Source organism: Rhinolophus sinicus, linkage group LG17, assembly GCF_036562045.2.
Source record: "Rhinolophus sinicus isolate RSC01 linkage group LG17, ASM3656204v1, whole genome shotgun sequence".
Taxonomy (NCBI): domain Eukaryota; kingdom Metazoa; phylum Chordata; class Mammalia; order Chiroptera; family Rhinolophidae; genus Rhinolophus; species Rhinolophus sinicus.
Genome location: NC_133766.1, coordinates 24,468,832 through 24,487,304, shown reverse-complemented (window position 1 = coordinate 24,487,304; position 18,473 = coordinate 24,468,832). Strand labels below are relative to the sequence as shown.

At 48.6% G+C, this 18,473-nt stretch overlaps 1 long non-coding RNA gene across 1 annotated transcript in view; it reads right to left on the bottom strand.

The window, feature by feature from the left end:
- The window catches only part of LOC141569352 (uncharacterized), a 56,474-nt gene that overhangs the window by 4,817 nt on the left and 33,184 nt on the right, over positions 1 to 18,473 (bottom strand). The window contains exon 2 of the long non-coding RNA XR_012492894.1: positions 425 to 554. This is a non-coding gene — a long non-coding RNA (uncharacterized LOC141569352). The remainder of the gene's footprint in view (positions 1 to 424; positions 555 to 18,473) is intronic.

Genomic DNA, 18,473 nt, shown 5'->3' with positions numbered 1-18,473 from the left:
TCATATCTAAGGGAGCATAAAATGATAGTTCTGCGGTCCCACAGGCAGGGTTCAAATCCTGGCTCTACCACTGAACTAGCTGGAAACTTTAAACAAGTTGCTTAACTTCTCAGTGCCCTTGTTCCCTCATTGTAAAGTGGATGTAATAGTATCTGCCTTGTAGGTTCTCAGGAGTTGTAAATGATATCATCCACAGTGTGCTTGGAATAGGGTCTGGCACAAGTCAGCACCCAACATGCCATCTATGACTGTTTCTGTCTCTGCTTCTTTTGAGGTAGGCCTCATTTTCTCCTGTTGTAGATAGCTTCCTCTATGTAGCTCCAGAACCCCAATTTACATGATCCCCCCAGCTTCTGGTCTTTATGTGTACATATAGTGACTCTCAAGGCAGACTCTGTTAGGTTCTGCTAGGGACGTGTACCACCTTGGAGGCCAGGATGGAGGGTTCTCATTGGCCAGTCTACATCTGCAGTCCGGCTTTGTGGGGCACCGTGGTTACCAGCTCTGCTCGGATCACGTAGAAGTAGACGAAGGAGTCTTTAAAAGATGGGGTGCTGTGAAGACAAAATAACATATGTCAACTCTTCTGTGCTAGGTGCTGGTGTGAAGGTGTGTGACATGCAGAGAAGTGAGGGACAGCCTCCTGTCCATGAGCGCTGATGTCAAAGTAGAGAAGGTGAGCAAACACACACATATCACGACTAGAAGGCAGATGTTAGGGACTGAATGTTTGTGTTCCCCTAAAATTCATGTTAAAATCCTAACCGCCAATATGATGATACTAAGAAGAGGGGTCTTTGGAAGGTGACTAGGTCTTGAGGGTGGGGCTTTCATGAACGGATTAGTGCCCTTATAAAAGAGTCTCCTAAATGTTCCCTTGACCCCATCTGCCCTGTGAAGTTACAACTAGAAAGCACCATCCAGAAACCAGGAAGCAGGCCTTCGCCAGACACCAAATCTGCTGGTACCTTGCTTTTGAACTCCCCAGCCTCCAGACCTGTGAGAAATAAATATTTGTTGCTTAAGCCACCCAGTCTATGGGACTTTTTGTTATAGCAGCCTGATTTGACTAAGACAGCAGATTATGACAAGTACCATAAGAGAAGGACACCTGAGATTCTCTACAATGGTCAGGCAAGAAGAAGTCACATCTGGATGGGTGAATCAGCACAAGTCTTACGAAGAGGGTAGCATTTGAGCTGAACTATGAAGTGTATGTGGGATTTGGGTTCGTAGGGATGGTGCTCACGCAATTTGAACAATTGTGTTGGAGAAGAGGGGTTCCTAGTTTGATAGCATAGGGTGTAAAAAGTCATCTTGAGTGGTAAGCCTGGAAAGCTGAGCTAGCAATAACACACAAAAAAAGCAGGCTGAGGTCAAGGAATGCTAGATCAGGGGGTTAGAAATAAAACAACTACAGGTAGAGATTGAATTACCAAGAGTGAGAGCAGGGTATGCCTGGTGTGGTAGAGGACTGTGAGTCAGGTGCTGAGGTCTTTTACAAAGTCCTAGAATTTTGAGCCTTCAGCCAGGATGGGGAAAAGCCAGGATAAACAGATGGCCAGATAGATTTTTAAAGAAGAATCTTAATTCTTAATCTCCAGTGCTGTCCAGAGACTTTGTACCTCATGTAAACTCCACTTAATCTAAGAGAAGTTGGCTTTCTAGAAGTAGTGTCATACCTGTGATAAATGTGCTACCATTCATTCATTTATGCACTCGTGCACGTAACATTTGTTGGGCATGGTTCTGAGCTCAAATGACGCAAATAAGTAAGACTTGGTCCCTGACCTCAAGGAGCTTACTGTCTGGTGCAAGCTACTACTTAGTTCATGTCTGCTGGTCACACACCCCACACTGAGTATGTGCTGTGCAGTTGGGTCCCCACTGCCCTGGGCATTCCCATCAATAAATATTTACTAACTAATTAATTATATCTCTATCCTCAGCCTCCACTTGGTATGAGAGACTAATGAAATAATTTAATTTCAATTATGTCTATTTCGTGCAGAGTCTGAGAGTCGTGATAGGAAGCAAAGAGGAAGCTACCATTGGAAAGTGCCAGTAAAGATGTGGTTCTGTCAAAGGAAAAGTTTCATTCCATGTGGAGAGAGAAAGAAGAGGTATCATCCAAGATGAAATCCACATAGAAGAGGTTCCACAAGGCCCTGTGAAAGGGGCTAATAGAGGGGTCGAGGTGGAGGGGGCATGGAAAAGGGGTGGGCCCTGGAGGGTGGTAATGATTGTACTGGGACAGAGAGCTCAGAGACAGAGACCAGAGGGAGGGGCAGATACACGGAATCAGCAGACTCAGGTTAGAAGCAGGCAATCAGGGAATGGGACGGGAAGGGCTGAGCAGGAGAAACTTATTACAGCACATGGAAAGAATAAACGTGACCAAGAATTCTTGAATACTCTGCCCATGAAGAAATGGGCTCTACTGCTACTCCCCTTGCATCTGAGCTGGACTGTGTTGGCCAATAGAATGCGGCGAAGTACTAAGGAGACTGGGGCTTCCTGCTTGGTCTCCTGGAGCCCTGGGAAGGTCCACCTTCAACCCTGGTCACCTGAGCGCCCAGCAGCTCTCAGTTGAAACCACATAGGTTACCTCAGCATTGGGGTACTCTCCCCCAGCCACCATCTCCCAGTTTCCCAGAACTACTGACCTTTTCTGCTAAGGCAGGTTTTATTTTCCAAACCTCTCCAGTAGTGATTTTCTTGCAGCCTGATTGGGAACACACCCAATCCTGCACTCACCCCGGTGTCCCGTTTGAATATTCCAGCGTAGCCTGAATCTGTATGGTTTTCCTCCTCAACAACCTTAACCCCTCCTTGAACAGGTATCTCCAGGCAGACCATGGCAGGATCCCCTGGATCTGTCCTGGAGCCCATATTTCAGAGGTGACAATAGGCTACAAGTTTGCCCCTGTCCTTCAACTAGTTGCCCATGAGTGAGGCATCCCTTGAATTCCAGTTGTGGCCCCAATTACTACTGCAGGCCTTTAATCTTCTTTCAGCCATTGTCTTCTCTTTCTCTATTGATTCATATCCTGGATTTTCCCAAGAAAGCCCCAATCCCTCTGTGGGCCCCTATGTCTTCAGTGATAAGTATTGTAGACATGGGTAAAGCCAAATTGCACGGGGTGATGGGGATAAAGGAGAGAGCCAAAAGGGGAAGAACGGCACCTCACCCAGCTGTGTTCCTGGCCCCATCTGCCCCTTGCTCTATCTTCTCCTCTGGCAGGCTTCTCAAGTGGGAGATCGACAGATAACACACATCATCAACCAACTCATCATGTGTTTGAATACAGGCTAGGAGTAAGAAGCCACTAAGCCTCTCCCATTGTACATAGAGGGGAACTGAGGTGCAGAGGAGAAATTTACCTAGTCCAAGGTCAGAAAACTATCCTGTGGCACACAAGTCTGCTAACTCCCAATCCAGTTCACTCTTAACTTTGCTATCTTCCCCTCTCTGACAAGGTCATGCATCATATCCAAGGATGGCCCTACAGTGATATTTAAGATAAATAGTTTATAGAGGGTCCCATTCTGAACATGATTCAGATGAATGAAACAGTTAATCTTGCTCTCAAGAAAGTAACATCTCAGTGGGAAAGGAGATGTTAATTCATTCTATTAAGAAATGTTTTATTAAGCACCAACTATGCATAAGATGTATATTAAGACCTGTGAAGAATATGAAAATGAGTAAAACATGGTCTCTGACCTCAAGAGCGTGAGGAGAGATAAGCACGAGAGGAGAGATAAGACATGTACAAGTGAAGATATAACTAGCAATTAAAAACGAGGACATATTCATGAACATAGGTTATAGAGAGTAAGTGCCAGGAGAGGTTAGGGAGTCTCCCCAGTCTGTGCACCCTATGGCCTAGCATCCCTATTCCAGAGAAACACTCCCACCGGTCCAGGAGAAGACATGTATGAGATGCTCGTTGCAGTGCTGTTTCCAGGGCTTGGGAGCTGGGGGCAACCTTGAAGAGATAGAAACGTGGTCCATGCATATGACGGAATGCTATGCAACATGCATCGGTCTTAAACAACTACCACTGAGTGAACAAAGAAATAGAATGGGACTTAGAGCATAAAACCAATGATGTGAATCGCGGACACAGGCACACAAAATTGTATCACAGGTCCTTTTTCAAGAATACAAATAGATCTCAATCAGCACATGGAAGGCCGACTGAAAGGATATATATTTAATGCAATAAAGTGAGTGTCTACAATGAAGGGACTAAGAGGAGTGTGGGTGTAAAAATAATGACATAGAATAAAACACAGGCCAATGACTTAAGGAAAATAATTAGCTGTGTGTATCCAAGGGGCAAAAATAAAATTAATTAAGTGAAGTAAGGGGTCCTTCTGTTTGGGGAGAAGGTTGGGCAGAGAGCTCCATGAATGAGAAAGACCCTGACTCAGTCAAAAACTCCCGAATATTTCCTTACCAACCTTGTTTCCAAAGTCTGCCGACTTCTGATTCCAGTGCCTCCACCAGACACCCTGCCTCATCACAGTGGCACACGGGACGAGTCACTGGAAGCCTCCTCTTCATCCGCATACCTGCCTACCACCCTCACTCGGTGGTTCCTGCTCCCCACCTGTACAGTCTGTCCTGCTTTCACCTCACAACTCCAGGCTTTTTCAGCCTGGCTCTTAAATGAGGATAAAAGCAGGTTATACTGCAAAGTGCTTGTAAGTACTTAATAACTTAAAGATAAGACAAACCTGAGTCCAAATCCAGACTCCAGCAACTTACTGTGTGACCTTAACAAATTACTTAACTTCTCTGAGCTTCCTTTCCCCAATTAATAAAATATGCATAATTACACTTACTTCACAGAGGGTGTTATAAGGATTAAATTAGATAATGTATAAAGCACAAAACCATGGCAGTTTGTTTATTGGTGAAATTGATGGCTCTAGAAGAGACACACAGCAGCCATGGTCTGGATCCGCATTCCAGTTTAGACACTGATCTATGATGAACACTTGGCCTCTCACTCTTCATGTCCTTCTCCCCAGACTCTGCTCTAGTCTGCCCTGTTTTCACCCACCGCTGGGCTCTGCCCGAGCAGGATATGCTCTTACCACCAGAACCCCAAGCTCTGTAACCTTGGCAATCTTATAGATTACAACTGATGAGAGCTACTCAACCCTCGAATTACAGTGTCGCCTTCCCCTGGACCACGGGCCGCCCTCATGTGCTAAGGAAGAACACCTAATACTCTAGTGCTGGACACTTTTCTCCTTAACACGCCGAAGGGCGATGACTGCAGTGGGGGCTGGTATGGAAATCTGCCTTTTCCCTTCTGCATGGCTCTACTTGTGATGGGAACTCCAAAACAATTCATCACAGTAATCATTGCTGATTCTGGGTTATCATGGTGACTGATGGCCATGCTACTTGCAGTTTGTCTTCCCAGCGTTCTCTTTCACTAGAGAGCAAGTATGCAGAGTAGTGGTGGGTGGTGATGGCTAAGGGCTTTGAGGCCAGGAGAGAGTCACAGCTCAGCTTGTCACCAAACCAAGGGTGGGAGGGCAGTGGGAGGGGTACAAAACAGTCAACTGAGATGGCTCCCAGAGAAAATTCAAACTCTGTGCATTTAGCTGCATTGTTTCATCTGAACGCCTCTGACATACCCTCTCCAGGCAAAAACCTGCCCCACTGAAACAGGGAAAGGCACCATGATAACTGCTGCCTGAGATTAGGGGAACGCTACATTCGGAGGAGTCTATTCCACATGTACCTCAAGGACAGAGCAAGGGGAAACATGGTTGAGCTGCTGCAAAGGGGATTCAGGGAGGCTTAAGAAAGGCACAGTCTAACTCAACAAGAAGCAGTTCACGGTGCAATTTATTTTCCAAGAGAACATCCTGGACATCTCCCTCTCTTTGGGATGAAGGAGGAACATCGCTGCCCGAGATGGGGACAAGGGTTAAGAGTTTTTGGTTTGCTATTTTCTAGGAAGCTCAGAATAACAAGGAGGTGGGGGAAGAGGGGTTAGGTTCTGATGTGTCCTCTGATCACCCTGCCCTTGTGACACTCCCATAATCAGGGTGGTGAACAAACTTGTGGAAGTTCTTTTACCATCTCTCGAGCTCTGGTGTAAGGGTGGAATTAGGGGATGTAGCGTGTTGAGGAGTGTCTCCACAAAATTCCTGTCCACACAGAGCCTCAGGTTGTGACTTTATTGGGAAATAAGGCCTTTGCAGATATAATTAGTAAGGATTTCCAGATGGGGTCATCCTGGATTTAGGGTGGGCCCACATCCAATGACTGATACTCTTAGAAGAAGAGACGGCACATAGGGAAGATGTCATGTGAAGATGGAAGCAGAGCTTGGAGTGATGTGTCTACAAGCCAAGGAACACCAACGGTTGCCAGCAGCCACCAGAGACTAGGAGGGAGACCTGGGACGGATTCTCCCTCACAGGCTCTAGGAGGAACCAACGCTGCCAACACCTTGACTTCAGACTTCTGGCCTCCACAACTGTGAGACAGCATATCTCTGTTGTTTTAAGCTCTGTGTTTGTTGGAAATTAAGTCGTCAGTCCCAGGAAACTAACACAAGGGAGTTGGGCAGAAGGGTTCCCCCTGGAAACCCCAAGTGGCCCAAAGTTCCCGGACTAGTATCCACTTTAATGGCCCGAACTCTCGTGTCTGCAGGGCCTCTCAATAGGTCATCTTTAGAAGTTAGAGATTCATTACTCCCCTCCAATTTCTACTCCCTCATGCCCATCCCAGGCATATACAAACCCCAATTTGAACTGCTCTCTGCACCACTCAGAGTGGGCTCCAGGCCACGCCTAGGGATTGCCCACCTCCTCTCTGTGCCACCACATGTGCTCACATCTTTCGGCTTCATTTACTCAGTCCTCCTCCAGAGAGATTTCTCAGAGGCTCAGTGTGAGAGTGAGGCCAGACAATAACTGTCCACTATGGATCCCTCACCTGTCTGACCTCCAGGAACCCAGTCTCATTCTCAACCAGGTCTGCCAACACCCAATGGTCTCTCTGGCCTGAGAAAGCAGGGAGCCAGCAGGTATAAAGTTAAGGGAAGTCAAAACCTATAGAAACCAAGATCTTAATGCTCAAAATAGGGATTCCCCACCTCCAGAAAACCCCCAAAACATGGCACCCATGGGGAAAACTTACTCTTTTATTCATTGTCCCCAGTTCCTCACATTAAAAAAACCTGGGGAAGAATATTTCCTTTAAATTGGGTGTGTGTGCATATGTGATGCTTGGGAAAAATGTTCCAGACCAAGGTCCCAGTGCGGGGACCCCTCTAATGGCAGCCACATAGTTACACTACCACTTAGGGACAAGCCTCAGCCTCCTGATGGGCTTGCCCTCCTCCTAAATACTCTATTCCTTCCTCTTAAACGCTTGGCCCTCCTCGTAAGCAGTGCTTAGCCACCTACTGGAGCATCTTAAACTTATCATATTCTAGAAGCTGCCTTGCCCATCCTCAGAGCTGTAGGGGGTTGGCAACTCTCAGGACTCAGTCTGTACTCCTGGGTGGGCTCCTAGCTCTGTTGCCCCCCGGGGAGCCAGAAAAAGGTGGACAGCTGTCCTCCCTCCCCCAGGCTCGGGCAGGGATGAGGCGATGGGGCCTGGGCCTTGAGGCTGCGCTGTTGAGGGAGCTGAGAGGGAAGAGGCAGCCAAAGGGAGGAGGCAGGAGAACCATGCCCTGGAACTTTGGTTACCTGGAGACAGAAAGCCACGCAAATCTTGGCAAACACGTCCTGGGAGGGATGGGCCAGGCAGGCATGGAGCGGGAAGGGAAAGGCCAGACTCAGGAAGGGAAGGGATCATGGTCATGGCAGCCATCTGCTCCATTGCAAATCTGCTTCATTGTCCCCGCCCACCCCACAAGTGTTTTTCAGACTGTGTGTCCCAATGTTTGGTTTGGGACCATGGCCACCAGAGCTTGGCTGTCTTCCCCCCACCCCCAGCTGGTCGGTTCCAGCCCTACCCGGAATCCTGGCCTCAGTTAGTCCCAGCCCAGCACCCCTTCCTCCACATCAGCCCCAGACTGACTCATCAGGGGAGACTGTGAGCACAGAGCCCAGGGACTCTACAGACAATTGGCTGTCTTCTCCTGCCTTCCACCTGCTCCCTGACTACATCTAACATCTTGACGAGGAAGGGTTGCCCCAAGAGTCCAGCAGGAGCTCCTCCCTGGTGTCTGGCCTGTGCCCAGGGCAGCCTGGGCGGCCCCAACTAGAGTTTCATTTCAGGGCTCCGGCAGCATCAGTTTCCTTGATTTTGAAAATGTCTTCAGAATCTCCACGATTCTGAAGTAAAGGGATCAGGGATCCAGGACAGGGCTGGCTAGACCCAGAAGCCTACAGTTTAGGAAAGGCCGGGGGCTGTTGGGAATTGCTGGTGAGCATCTTACTGGGCACCAGAGAGCGGGATCTGGTAGCACATTCGCTTGGGAGGGGAACTGGTGGTAGGGGAGACACTTTTACTAACTACTAAAAAGCGTCTTTTCTTCTTAATGAACAGTCTCAGTTTTCTGCCTCCGACTTGGTTCAGTCTCCTGCTTTCTAGGAAAGGAGCAATCCCTAAATTCAGTGGGTGGGGGCCAGGAAAGATACCCCCTCTTTGCCTCTCAGCCAGTCCTCTTCTTCTGGGGCAGAGAACCAGGAAGGAGGGGCTCTGGTTTTCCTTGGGTTAGTTTGGGAAGGGGCACGGGGTCCTTAAAGCTGCCAGAATAAGAAAGTGAGGGAAGTGGATGGTAGAGGAAGGTAAGTCACCTTTGTAAGAAAGGAGAACCAGGGAGTACAAGATTCCGCCGGAAGGCCGTTCCGAAGCCCGGCTCTTGTTCCCTTACCTGACAGGCACCTCTGTTCCCTCACAGCGGCTTATGCTTTCTCCCCTGTGCCAGGAGAGCTCTGGGACCACTCAGCCTTCTATCCTAAGCTATGTTGAAGGGGAAAGTGCAGGGATAAAACTGGGGATGGAGCCAACCACCCCTTTCTCTCTGGTTACCACTGTCCCTTCCCCCATCTGCATTTTAGGGTTGCCAAGGAAACCACACAGCCTATCTGTAGCTTCTATTTTGTTCCTGTCAAACCCAGGAAACTTTCTGAGGCCAATTCAATGAGAGCACTGTCAGAGCTGAGCTGGTTGGCAAGGAGAGGCTGTTCTGTCTGGAAGCCTCCTGTACTGATGCCCTCCCACACAGCTGTGTGCGCGCGCACACACACACACATACGTACACACAGACATGCAGGCTTGATTCACCCACACACACCCACAGCTCTAATCGACCAGTGGAACCTAATTGGAGGAGAAAAGATGAAAAACAAACAGGGAAAAAAATCCGTCTTACCTGCCCCCAATAGCACCATGCGCACCAAATGCCTCCATCCTCCTCTCCTCTGAGGCCCCCAGCAGCCCACCCCCTGCAAAAGCCCCCTCCCACCACAGGTATGGTAAGTCCAGAGGCTGCCTGAGGGGGTGAGTCCTAGGAAACAGGAAGAGGCACCAAGCAGAGAAAGGGATATGTGGGGATGAGCCAAGAGTTCCACAACAGGAATCAGAGTGATGCATGACCTTGAGAATGTCACCTAAATACATCGCCCTCTGTGAAAGGGAACCCTGGCCTCAGTTTCTCCAGATGTTCCAAAAGTGAACTGAGATACTGCCCAGCAGGGAAATCTGGTGAAAGGCAACGTGTTGTAAAGTTACCATGTTATAGCTTTCTATAACTCCAAAACACCAGAACTAAAAGCACAGTCACCATAAAAGAAGTTTTCCAGTGATTTGAGCTGTCCAGCCAAGGCACAAGCTGCTGCACTGAGTGGTGAGCTCTCTATCACTGGAGGTATTCGGGCAGAGGCTGGATGCTTACTGACAGGGCTTCTATAAAGGAAACTCCCACTTTGAGTAGGAGCTTAGGCCAAACGACCTCTGAGGCTCTGTTGGCAGGAAGAGTCCAGTGTCCATGGCTCAGCATCTGCATGCAACAGGCCCTGCCAGTGTGAGAGGGCCTTGGGGTTGAGGGCAAAGGGCCCAAACCTTCCTTCCATCCATTGGCATTCCCTGGTTACAACCGACCTTCCCACGGATCAGCCAGGAGGCCTGGCCATTGTTTTCCTGGAGGGCTTGAGTAGATTGAAGAGCAGATACTTAAGGAAAAACCCAGTGGAAGACTTCTAGGTGTAGGAATTACAGAACCACAATCAGCTGGGGGTAGAGGCCTTGTCCAGAAAGCCAATTTCTTCCTGAGGTGAAGGGTCGTGTTTTGAGAATGAACTACAAAAGTGGCTTTGTTTTCTCAAAGATCAGGGACAGAGACAGGCAGTCTCTCTGACAAGGAGAGAAGGAGGGAGGTTGATGTCAGGAGAAGAAAGCAGAGTCAGGCAATACTGTAAGCTCCTTAGGGTCGGGGGTAGTGCTGTGCGCTAAGATTCAGGTCCCTGAGAACTGCCTGTGTTCCGCACAGAGTACCCCACAGACTGAAAGAATTGTGGCTGAAATCCAGTCACCTTCCACTCATCAAGCAGTGCGTCCTACAGGATAGAGGCTGCCCGGAGGAGGTGCCTTTTGTTAAATCTCCCTCAGTAGCAGCAGTGGCCCAGCACTAATCCATCCCCTCGTTGATCTCCCATGATCTTCCTGAAGTGCAAGTCTCACAGTGGCCCCCTGACTTAAACTCTTACGCAGCTGCTCATCTCCTATGGGGAAAACTGCAAATTCCTTAGCCTGGTTGACAAGGCCCGGGCTGCCCCTCTTCTCACTCTTGTTAACTCCTTTACTTTACATGCTGCTGTACTCCATCAGCATCACCCTATTTACCTTTCCCCAAACTCTGTGCTCTGTACTTCCCAGCTTCCTCAAGGCTCTTCCAGCCTAGACCAGACAGGGAACTTGGTTGCAAACAACAGAAACTGGCTCTCCCGACTTAAGCAGATAATAAATATTCTGGAAGGCAAAATTCTGGTGGCTCAAGAGTTGAAGGCAGGCTGGAGCAGCAGTCCCATCACAGGCAGGAAGCAAGGGAGGCTAGATGACAGAGTACACTGACAGGGCATCTGGTTAAGACACTGCTGCTGGCTCTACTCTCCCTGCCCACCCCTCTACCCCTGACTAGATACTTGCTGCTGAGACTCGATTCCAGACCCATTGCTGTAAATGATTTGACAGCTGTCCCTGCCCTTCCTCTCGCTCGCTTGAGTTCCAAAGTCCCAATGGAGGCATCAGATTGGCTGAGCTCAGGTTCCAAGGCCCACTCTTACTCCACCTTTGCTTTGGATGAAGGGGTGGGGCGTGGCAGAGAGACAAAAAAATCCAGCCCCATCAGCATGTGGAGTAGAAAAGGTGCTCAGATACTGGGCAGTCAAGCACATAACAAATGTCCACTTCACCGTTCCCCTTGTCGGCTGCCTCAATTCCCATTCATTCCTCAAATGTCACCCCTGTGCTGTGTTCCCATATCACCCAGTACCTACCTCTACCAAGGTCTTCTTATTTTATTAAAATTGTAATTTTTGTCTTCCTCTCCAGACCATGAGTTCCTTTGGATCTTAGAGGAGGGTACAATCATTCGTGACCTCTTATCTGCATCCCCTGTCCCCACCCCAGTGGAGGCATTCATGGCACCTCAGTATGTTTATGAGTGACTGACTGAATGCATACATGCATCGTCAAGGCTCCTCACCTGGTAAGAGATCACCTCATAACCCGTTAATGCCTGGCTGAGTGTGTGATGAATGGGATCCTTACTACGGCGATGGGTCCGAGGAGAACTAAGAAATGCAGCTAGGTTCTTATGCTTACAGGTATTAGAGGGAAAAGCCTGTCTGCAAGTGACCCCCTTCCCTAAAGGACTGTGAGCGTCCATATTCCAAAACATACTCCAGAGAGGGACCTGGTGGGGTGTGCATCCAACTGTAACCATGAGGTCTTAGTAGCTGTAAATCTGGAATTGTGTGGGTTAAGATGAAAATGCTTTACAGTCATCAGGCCCCATTGTGAAAGTAATTACATATAGTCCTGTTGCAGACATCTGGGCTAGGATTGGGCTGGGACTACCCTGAGTGACCCCCACAGGGGAGAAGTGTAGGAGAGCAGCAACTAGAAAGATATGAAAGGATAGCAAGAGCTGCTTAAAATGAAGGAAGAAGCAAAAGAGAAGCTGAGGGAAGAAAGCAGCAGGAGAAGAGCACATGGGAGCAAAGCCAGGGACAGCGACAGGGACAGAGAGCAGGAAGGTAAAGCAGGGGCTGCAGCCGACGGCTGGAACATAAACACTGATGGGGAAAGAGGAGGCTAACATCTTGCTGCAGCCGGAGAAGAGGACCGAGGGAGGTGAGTAAGTCAGCAGCGAATGCCTACCTCAGTTGAGCAAACATCTATGAGTGCCTACTCTGTGCTGGGCACTGTGCTAAGCACTAAGGGTATAAAGATACCTAATTGTATGTAAAGAGATGCAAAACCTTACCTCCCAGGGTTTACAGAGCAGTGAGGGATACACACAGAAAAACTGAAATTTTAAAAATTGTTTGGTAGCTGTGTAGGTACATAGAAAAGGATGCAGTGTGAACACAATCAAGGGGCACCTCTAGCCACTGAGCTCAGTGTTGAAGGCTGAGTTAGCTAAAGACAGAAAGCGGAAAGGAGGTCCCTGCCAGCGAAAGAGCTTGAGCAGACACGAGGAGGCATCAGCCGGCTGATGTGGCCCGCAGGGAGATGGAGTGAGCTGGGACCTGCAGGTGATCCGAGCCATGGACGGGTTTTCTCCGGAATGACAACAAAAGATTTGCATTTTAGGGTTGTCACTTTGACTCTAGTGTGAGAAGGGGATTATCTGGAGGAAGACTGTAGTATGGAAGAACAATTAGCTGTTGATTGCAGTTGTCAAAGTGAAAGATAGTGGTGCCTTTCCCTGAGATGGAAGACACAGGAGGGGAACAGTTAGCAGAAAGGAGGGGACATGACAGCGTGTTTGAGACAGTGGCGTTTAGAATGCTTTTAGACCACTTACGGTCATGTGTGTCTAACAGGCATTTGAATATGAGCATCTGAAACTGAAAGGGGAGATGGTGGCTGGAGTTACGATTTGGGCTTTATTAGCATGTAAATCATAGTTTTAGTAAATAAAAGTAGATGAGCTCTCCTAAAAAGAAAACATACATAGCCAAGAGTGGGCCCAGACTGGAACTCTGAGAAACTCCAATGTTTTTCGGGTGCTGAAAGGAGGACCTTAAGAAGGAGAATGCAAAAAGAAAGTCAGGGAAGTCAGAGGACAATCAGACGAGCTTTAGGGCCACAGGCCAAGAGACAGATAATTCCAGAAGGAAGGAGAGGACAGAAGCAGGAGAGACATCCAGAAAGGTAAAGACTGAAAAGTGGCCCTTGGGTTTTGCAAAGTGGAGGTAATGAATGATCTTTTTTTTAATTTAATTTGTCTCTCTTGTCATCAGCATGTAATTTTTTTAATTAAATTTTATTGGGCTTTAGTAAAGTTACATAGATTTCTGGTGTACAATTCTGTATTACAGAATGATCCTTTTTTAAAATGTATGTTCTGCGGGGCAAGACATAAACCAGTGGTGAATCTGCGTAAAGAGTTTATGGGAGTTCCTCTAATATTCTTGCAACTTGTCTAAGGGTTTGAGAGTGCATCAGAATGAAAAGTTAGCCAAAAAAGGAGGTTTTTTTGTTTTGTAATAGTACAGGTTCATTGTAAAGATTCAAACAATTCTAAAAGACATAAAGTAGGAAATGGAAATTCTGCCTTTTCTCTCTCTCTGCATCCAAATCCCAATGTCCAAAAATAATTTGACTATTGTTCATAGTTTGGTAGTTTCCTTCCAGATTCATTTTATTGATTTATTTATTGTTTTTACAAAAATAGTATCATACTATACATCCTGTTCTGCAACTTAAAAATATTTCACAGGCATTTTGTCATGACAGAATACGTATTTCACCTCCATTCTTCAGCATTGCACAGTATTCTTTTGTCTGGATGCAAGAACATGCATTATTCATTTTGAAATTTTAAAACTCAAAGAAAAGTCCATATAATAAAATGACATACACCTACGTACTTACTACCTTTTTGAAATAGATACTAACAGTTTGACATACCTGTTTCAGATTCATTTTTAGACTACACCCGTAGTAGGCTTTCCTAGGTGGGATACGATTGAAAAACGCAGAGTGGCTGGAAGTTGCCTGAAAATTTAAACATGATGTCATCATGTCCCTGCTTTAAGGCTTTCAGCGGTTCCACATTGCCTCTAGGGTCAGTCCTAGCCCCATAGTCTGACATTTCCAGACCCCCGCACACCAGCCCCATCTCTTCTTACAGTCCCCTCTCCAACTCAGCCATGGTAGGCTGTTTTCACACTGGCTTTTTCACATGTCCTTTCCTTAGGCTTTTCTCTCTGGTTACATTAATTCCCCCACTTCACCCTGCTGCTCCATTCTCAAGCCATCTAGAGAATGTTTAGTCATCTTCAGGACGCAGCTCAAGAGTCACCTGGGTGTCTTTCCGGGCCACATCCATCCCTACCAAGTGGGACTGTCCTCTCCACAACGCCCTCTTTTTGTCTCCATCACGGTGCTTTTGTTCTTTGCTCTCCTCTGTTGACCTGCTGAGCACTGATAGCTACACCGTAAGTCCCTTGAGGAAAGACCCTGCCTTAGTCATCTCTGACTCCCCAGTGCCTGGTAAACCCCGCAAATGCTCTTTAAATAGCCATGTGGATCCCTGAGTCCCTGGTGGCACAGCAAAGGGTGAGGTGCCCCAGCCTGTTTCTGGAGGTCTCCAATAATAAGGGTGCCCAGGACCGATCTGGGTCTCTAGGCTCACTGCCTGCAGGAGCTCCTCCCCCGCTTTCCCTGTGTCCAAAGGGAGCTGAGCAGCCCCAGGCCTCCCCTGCCCACGCCCTGGTTCACCCACCCATGTTGCCAGTTAGAGCCCCTGTCCCAGAGTCAGCAGGGAGCACTCAGCAAGCTCATGACTTACAGGTCAATGGCCCAGACTCCCATCTGCTGCACAGCCCGCAGAGGCCGTTTGGAGCCCAGCCCCAATTCCTGTAAATGGAGAGCAATTTGCACTCATTCCCAAGATGCATCACTTTGTTTTAATTGCTTGTCCTTTTGCTGGCATTGCTGCTGCCATTACCACGGGTGCCTGCTCTGCCTTTTGGCCGTTTGTTGGCAGGACAGCCTTCCAGACCCTGCCAATCACCAAGAAGAGGGGTAAAAGAAGAAAGAAGGAAAGGGACGCCTTCAGAAGGAACAGGTTAATGCGCAGCAATGAGCCAAAGCTAATGAAAGTGACATGATTGTCCTCCTAGAACCCAACCAAAGACCCAGACAGGCAGAGAGCAGCTCGTAGCCCCCTTGGGGGGTTGCTCCAGAGACCAGATGGTTAATGTGGTGAAAGCATCCAGCCCCCCAGACCCTAGGGAGAGCTTCCCAACTTGGAGTTCTTCTGAGCTGGATCAGCTGGGTGACCTGGGAGACAAGGTGGAAGAGGCTAATAATGAACATGAAATTGCAGGACCCAGGATCAGTTCCCTGAATTTTAGTATGAAATTGGTGGTGTTCAGGGAGCAGCAAATCTACACCCATCCTTCTTCTCAGGCAGTGGTTCCAGGAGACTGTGTAGGATGGCAGCCATGTTTCCTTTCCAGCTACAGGAAGGTTCATTCTCTATCTGTGGGGGAGAACGTAGCCTGCCATCTGCAGATGGGAGAGCTCTGGCTCAGTCTCGGCCTCTGCCACAGTGCTGGCACTGGGACCCACAGGCCATGCCATGCCAAAACTGGGGCCCGGCTTCCGCACTCCCTCTGAATAGAGTAGAGTGCATGGCCTCCAGCAGTCCACGAGTGTGCTTGCCCCTCCACACAGAGTGGACTTGTAGCCTTCTCAGGTCCTGACCTGGCTGGAAAGGGGAGACATGGGGCTGGGAGGGGAATTCTTTGCCAAGGAAACAGGGAGATTGAGTGACCCTGGAGGAGCCTGACCTTCCCTGCCCAGCTTGACAAATCAAGAGGCGCTCAGGGGACCTGCAGCAGAGGGGTGGCCTAGGTGATGCTGGAGGACTCTTCCCGCCTGAGGATCCTTGGACTCCTAGATGTTCAAGGTGCTTCACAATCATGACCTAGGCAGGGAGGATGAGGGAACAGTAGTCACTCTGCAACTGGTAACTAAGCCTCAGGAACAGAAACTTCCTACACCCCAGCCCAGCCATCTCTAAGGAATCTGTGGGGTTGAAGCAAAACCTGTGTTTGTGATAACTTAAAACCCCCACTAGATACGCAGGCTTTTCTTGAGCCCTTTCAGCCTTGTCTCACCTCCTACCTCTTCTCTTCACACAGCAGGAGGCCTTCCCAGCACAGCCCTGCCTCCTGTGACCATGCATTCTGTGAGACCAAGCCTCCAGCGGCCATGTTTGGAGTTTGCTGAGAAGAGCCCGCGCCTACCAGGAAGAGGGGACAGGCCCCAGGGCCTGATGGCAGCCAGGACCCCGAGGAAGCCGTGTGAGGACAGCCAGACCTGCACTTCTCCAACTGCTCCCCACGCTGCTGGCACTTCTGGGAGCAAGTCCAAGGGCAGGAAGACCTGGGCTTCCTGGGGAAGGATGACTCTCCAAAGGAAAAAAGGAAACTCATTCAACAACTGTTTCTCGAGTGTCTACTGTGTGCCAGGCACTGTTCCAGGCACAACTGCGTACAAAACAGGCAAAGTCCCAGCCTCGTGGAGCTTACATTCCACAGCTCTTTACAGATGGTCAGAACTGGCCCAAGCCAAACAGCTCCTGAGGAACTGAAGCCTCGACAGGAGAAGTGAGTGAGGAGTGAACTGAATTTTAATTCCAGGGTCCCAGTTGGAAGAGGAAAAATGGGCACAGGTTGTAACTCCAGCCCACCAACCTTCCCAGAGGGCCTGCAAGGGTCACTGTGCTGATTGAGACCTCTCCTCCCGCCCCTTCCCGCCCCTTCTCCCCCTCCACTTCCTTCAAGCCTGGTCCACAAGTTGCCAGCTAACTGCTCCATTCCTGGCTTGCAGTCTTGAGTCAATACCGGCCAAAAGGTCCTGATAACCTCGTCCCTTGATGCAGATACCCCAAAACAGCCCCTGGGGACAGAATTCATAGGGAATGCTGACCTAAGTTCCAAAGGCTCAGATAGAGGAAAAGTAAACAGGGAGAAGCTGTGGGAAGCAAGGAGTTAATCTTAGATTGCAACTGTCCAGGTTAAACTACACAAGGTAATGTGTGTGCAAGCTTCAGGCAGAAAGCCTGATATATGTCAGTACTCAATAAATATTAATCTTCCTTCCTTTCTTCTCTCCTTGGCTCCACGAGACAATAGCTCCAATTTAAATGCCTTATTAATCATTCACAACATAACTGATAGTAATAAGATTCATACAAATTCAGATTGTAGGAGCCTTGCTTCACTCTGCTAGCTTCAAATCAAAGAGCCACACATCTCCCCCTATGCTGGGAAGGGAAGGCAGCAATATCCCTTGCAGTTCTCTCATCCCCATTTAGATGATCTCACCCCTTTGGATGTCCTTGAGTGTCAATATGAGTGTTTCATCTGCCCTGAACGTGGCTGAGATAAGGCATGAACAATGTGACCTTGTCTAGCCCTTCCTTTTTTTTTTTTAAGATTTTATTGGGGAAGGGGAACAGGAATTTATTGGGGAACAGTGTATACTTCCAGGACTTTTTTTTTTTTCTCAAGTCAAGTTGTTGTCCTTTCAATCTTAGTTGTGGAGGGTTCTGTTCAGCTTCAAGTTGTTGTCCTTTCAGTCTTAGTTGTGGAGGGCGCAGCTCAGCTCCAGGTCCAGTCGCAGTTGCTAGTTGCAGGGGGCACAGCCCACCATCCCTTGTGGGACTCGAACCGGCAACCTTGTGGTTGAGAGGACGCACTCCAACCAACTGAGCCATCCGGGAGCTCAGCGGCAGCTCAGCTTAAGGTGCCATGTTCAATTTTAGTTGCAGGGGGCACTGCCCACCATCCCTTGTGGGAGTCGAGAAATTGAACTGGCAACCTTGTGGTTGAGAGCCCACTGGCCCATGTGGGAATCGAACCAGCAGCCTTCGGAGTTAGGAGCACGGAGCTCTAAACGCCTGAGCCACCAGGCCGGCCCCCCTAGCCCTTCTAATTCTCACTTTTCTCTGGCTGCATTTCCAAGGGCTCCACTTGGCAGGCATCCGATAAGATGCCAAGGGACTCTCCCTATGCCTGTCCTGGGTCCTGGCATCTGCTCTCAGGCCCTGGCCTCCTCTCTGACCCTTTCCTGCTCTTCATTTTCTGCTAATGGATGAATGAATTCTCCCACATGAATTCTTAGCACCTGCAGACATAGGCTTTGATTTGGATGAAGCTTTTATGTATTGCCATGGATTTTAAAAATACCAATAACAGTGAGCTGAAAGTTGAATGTGATTAAACAATTGCTTCAG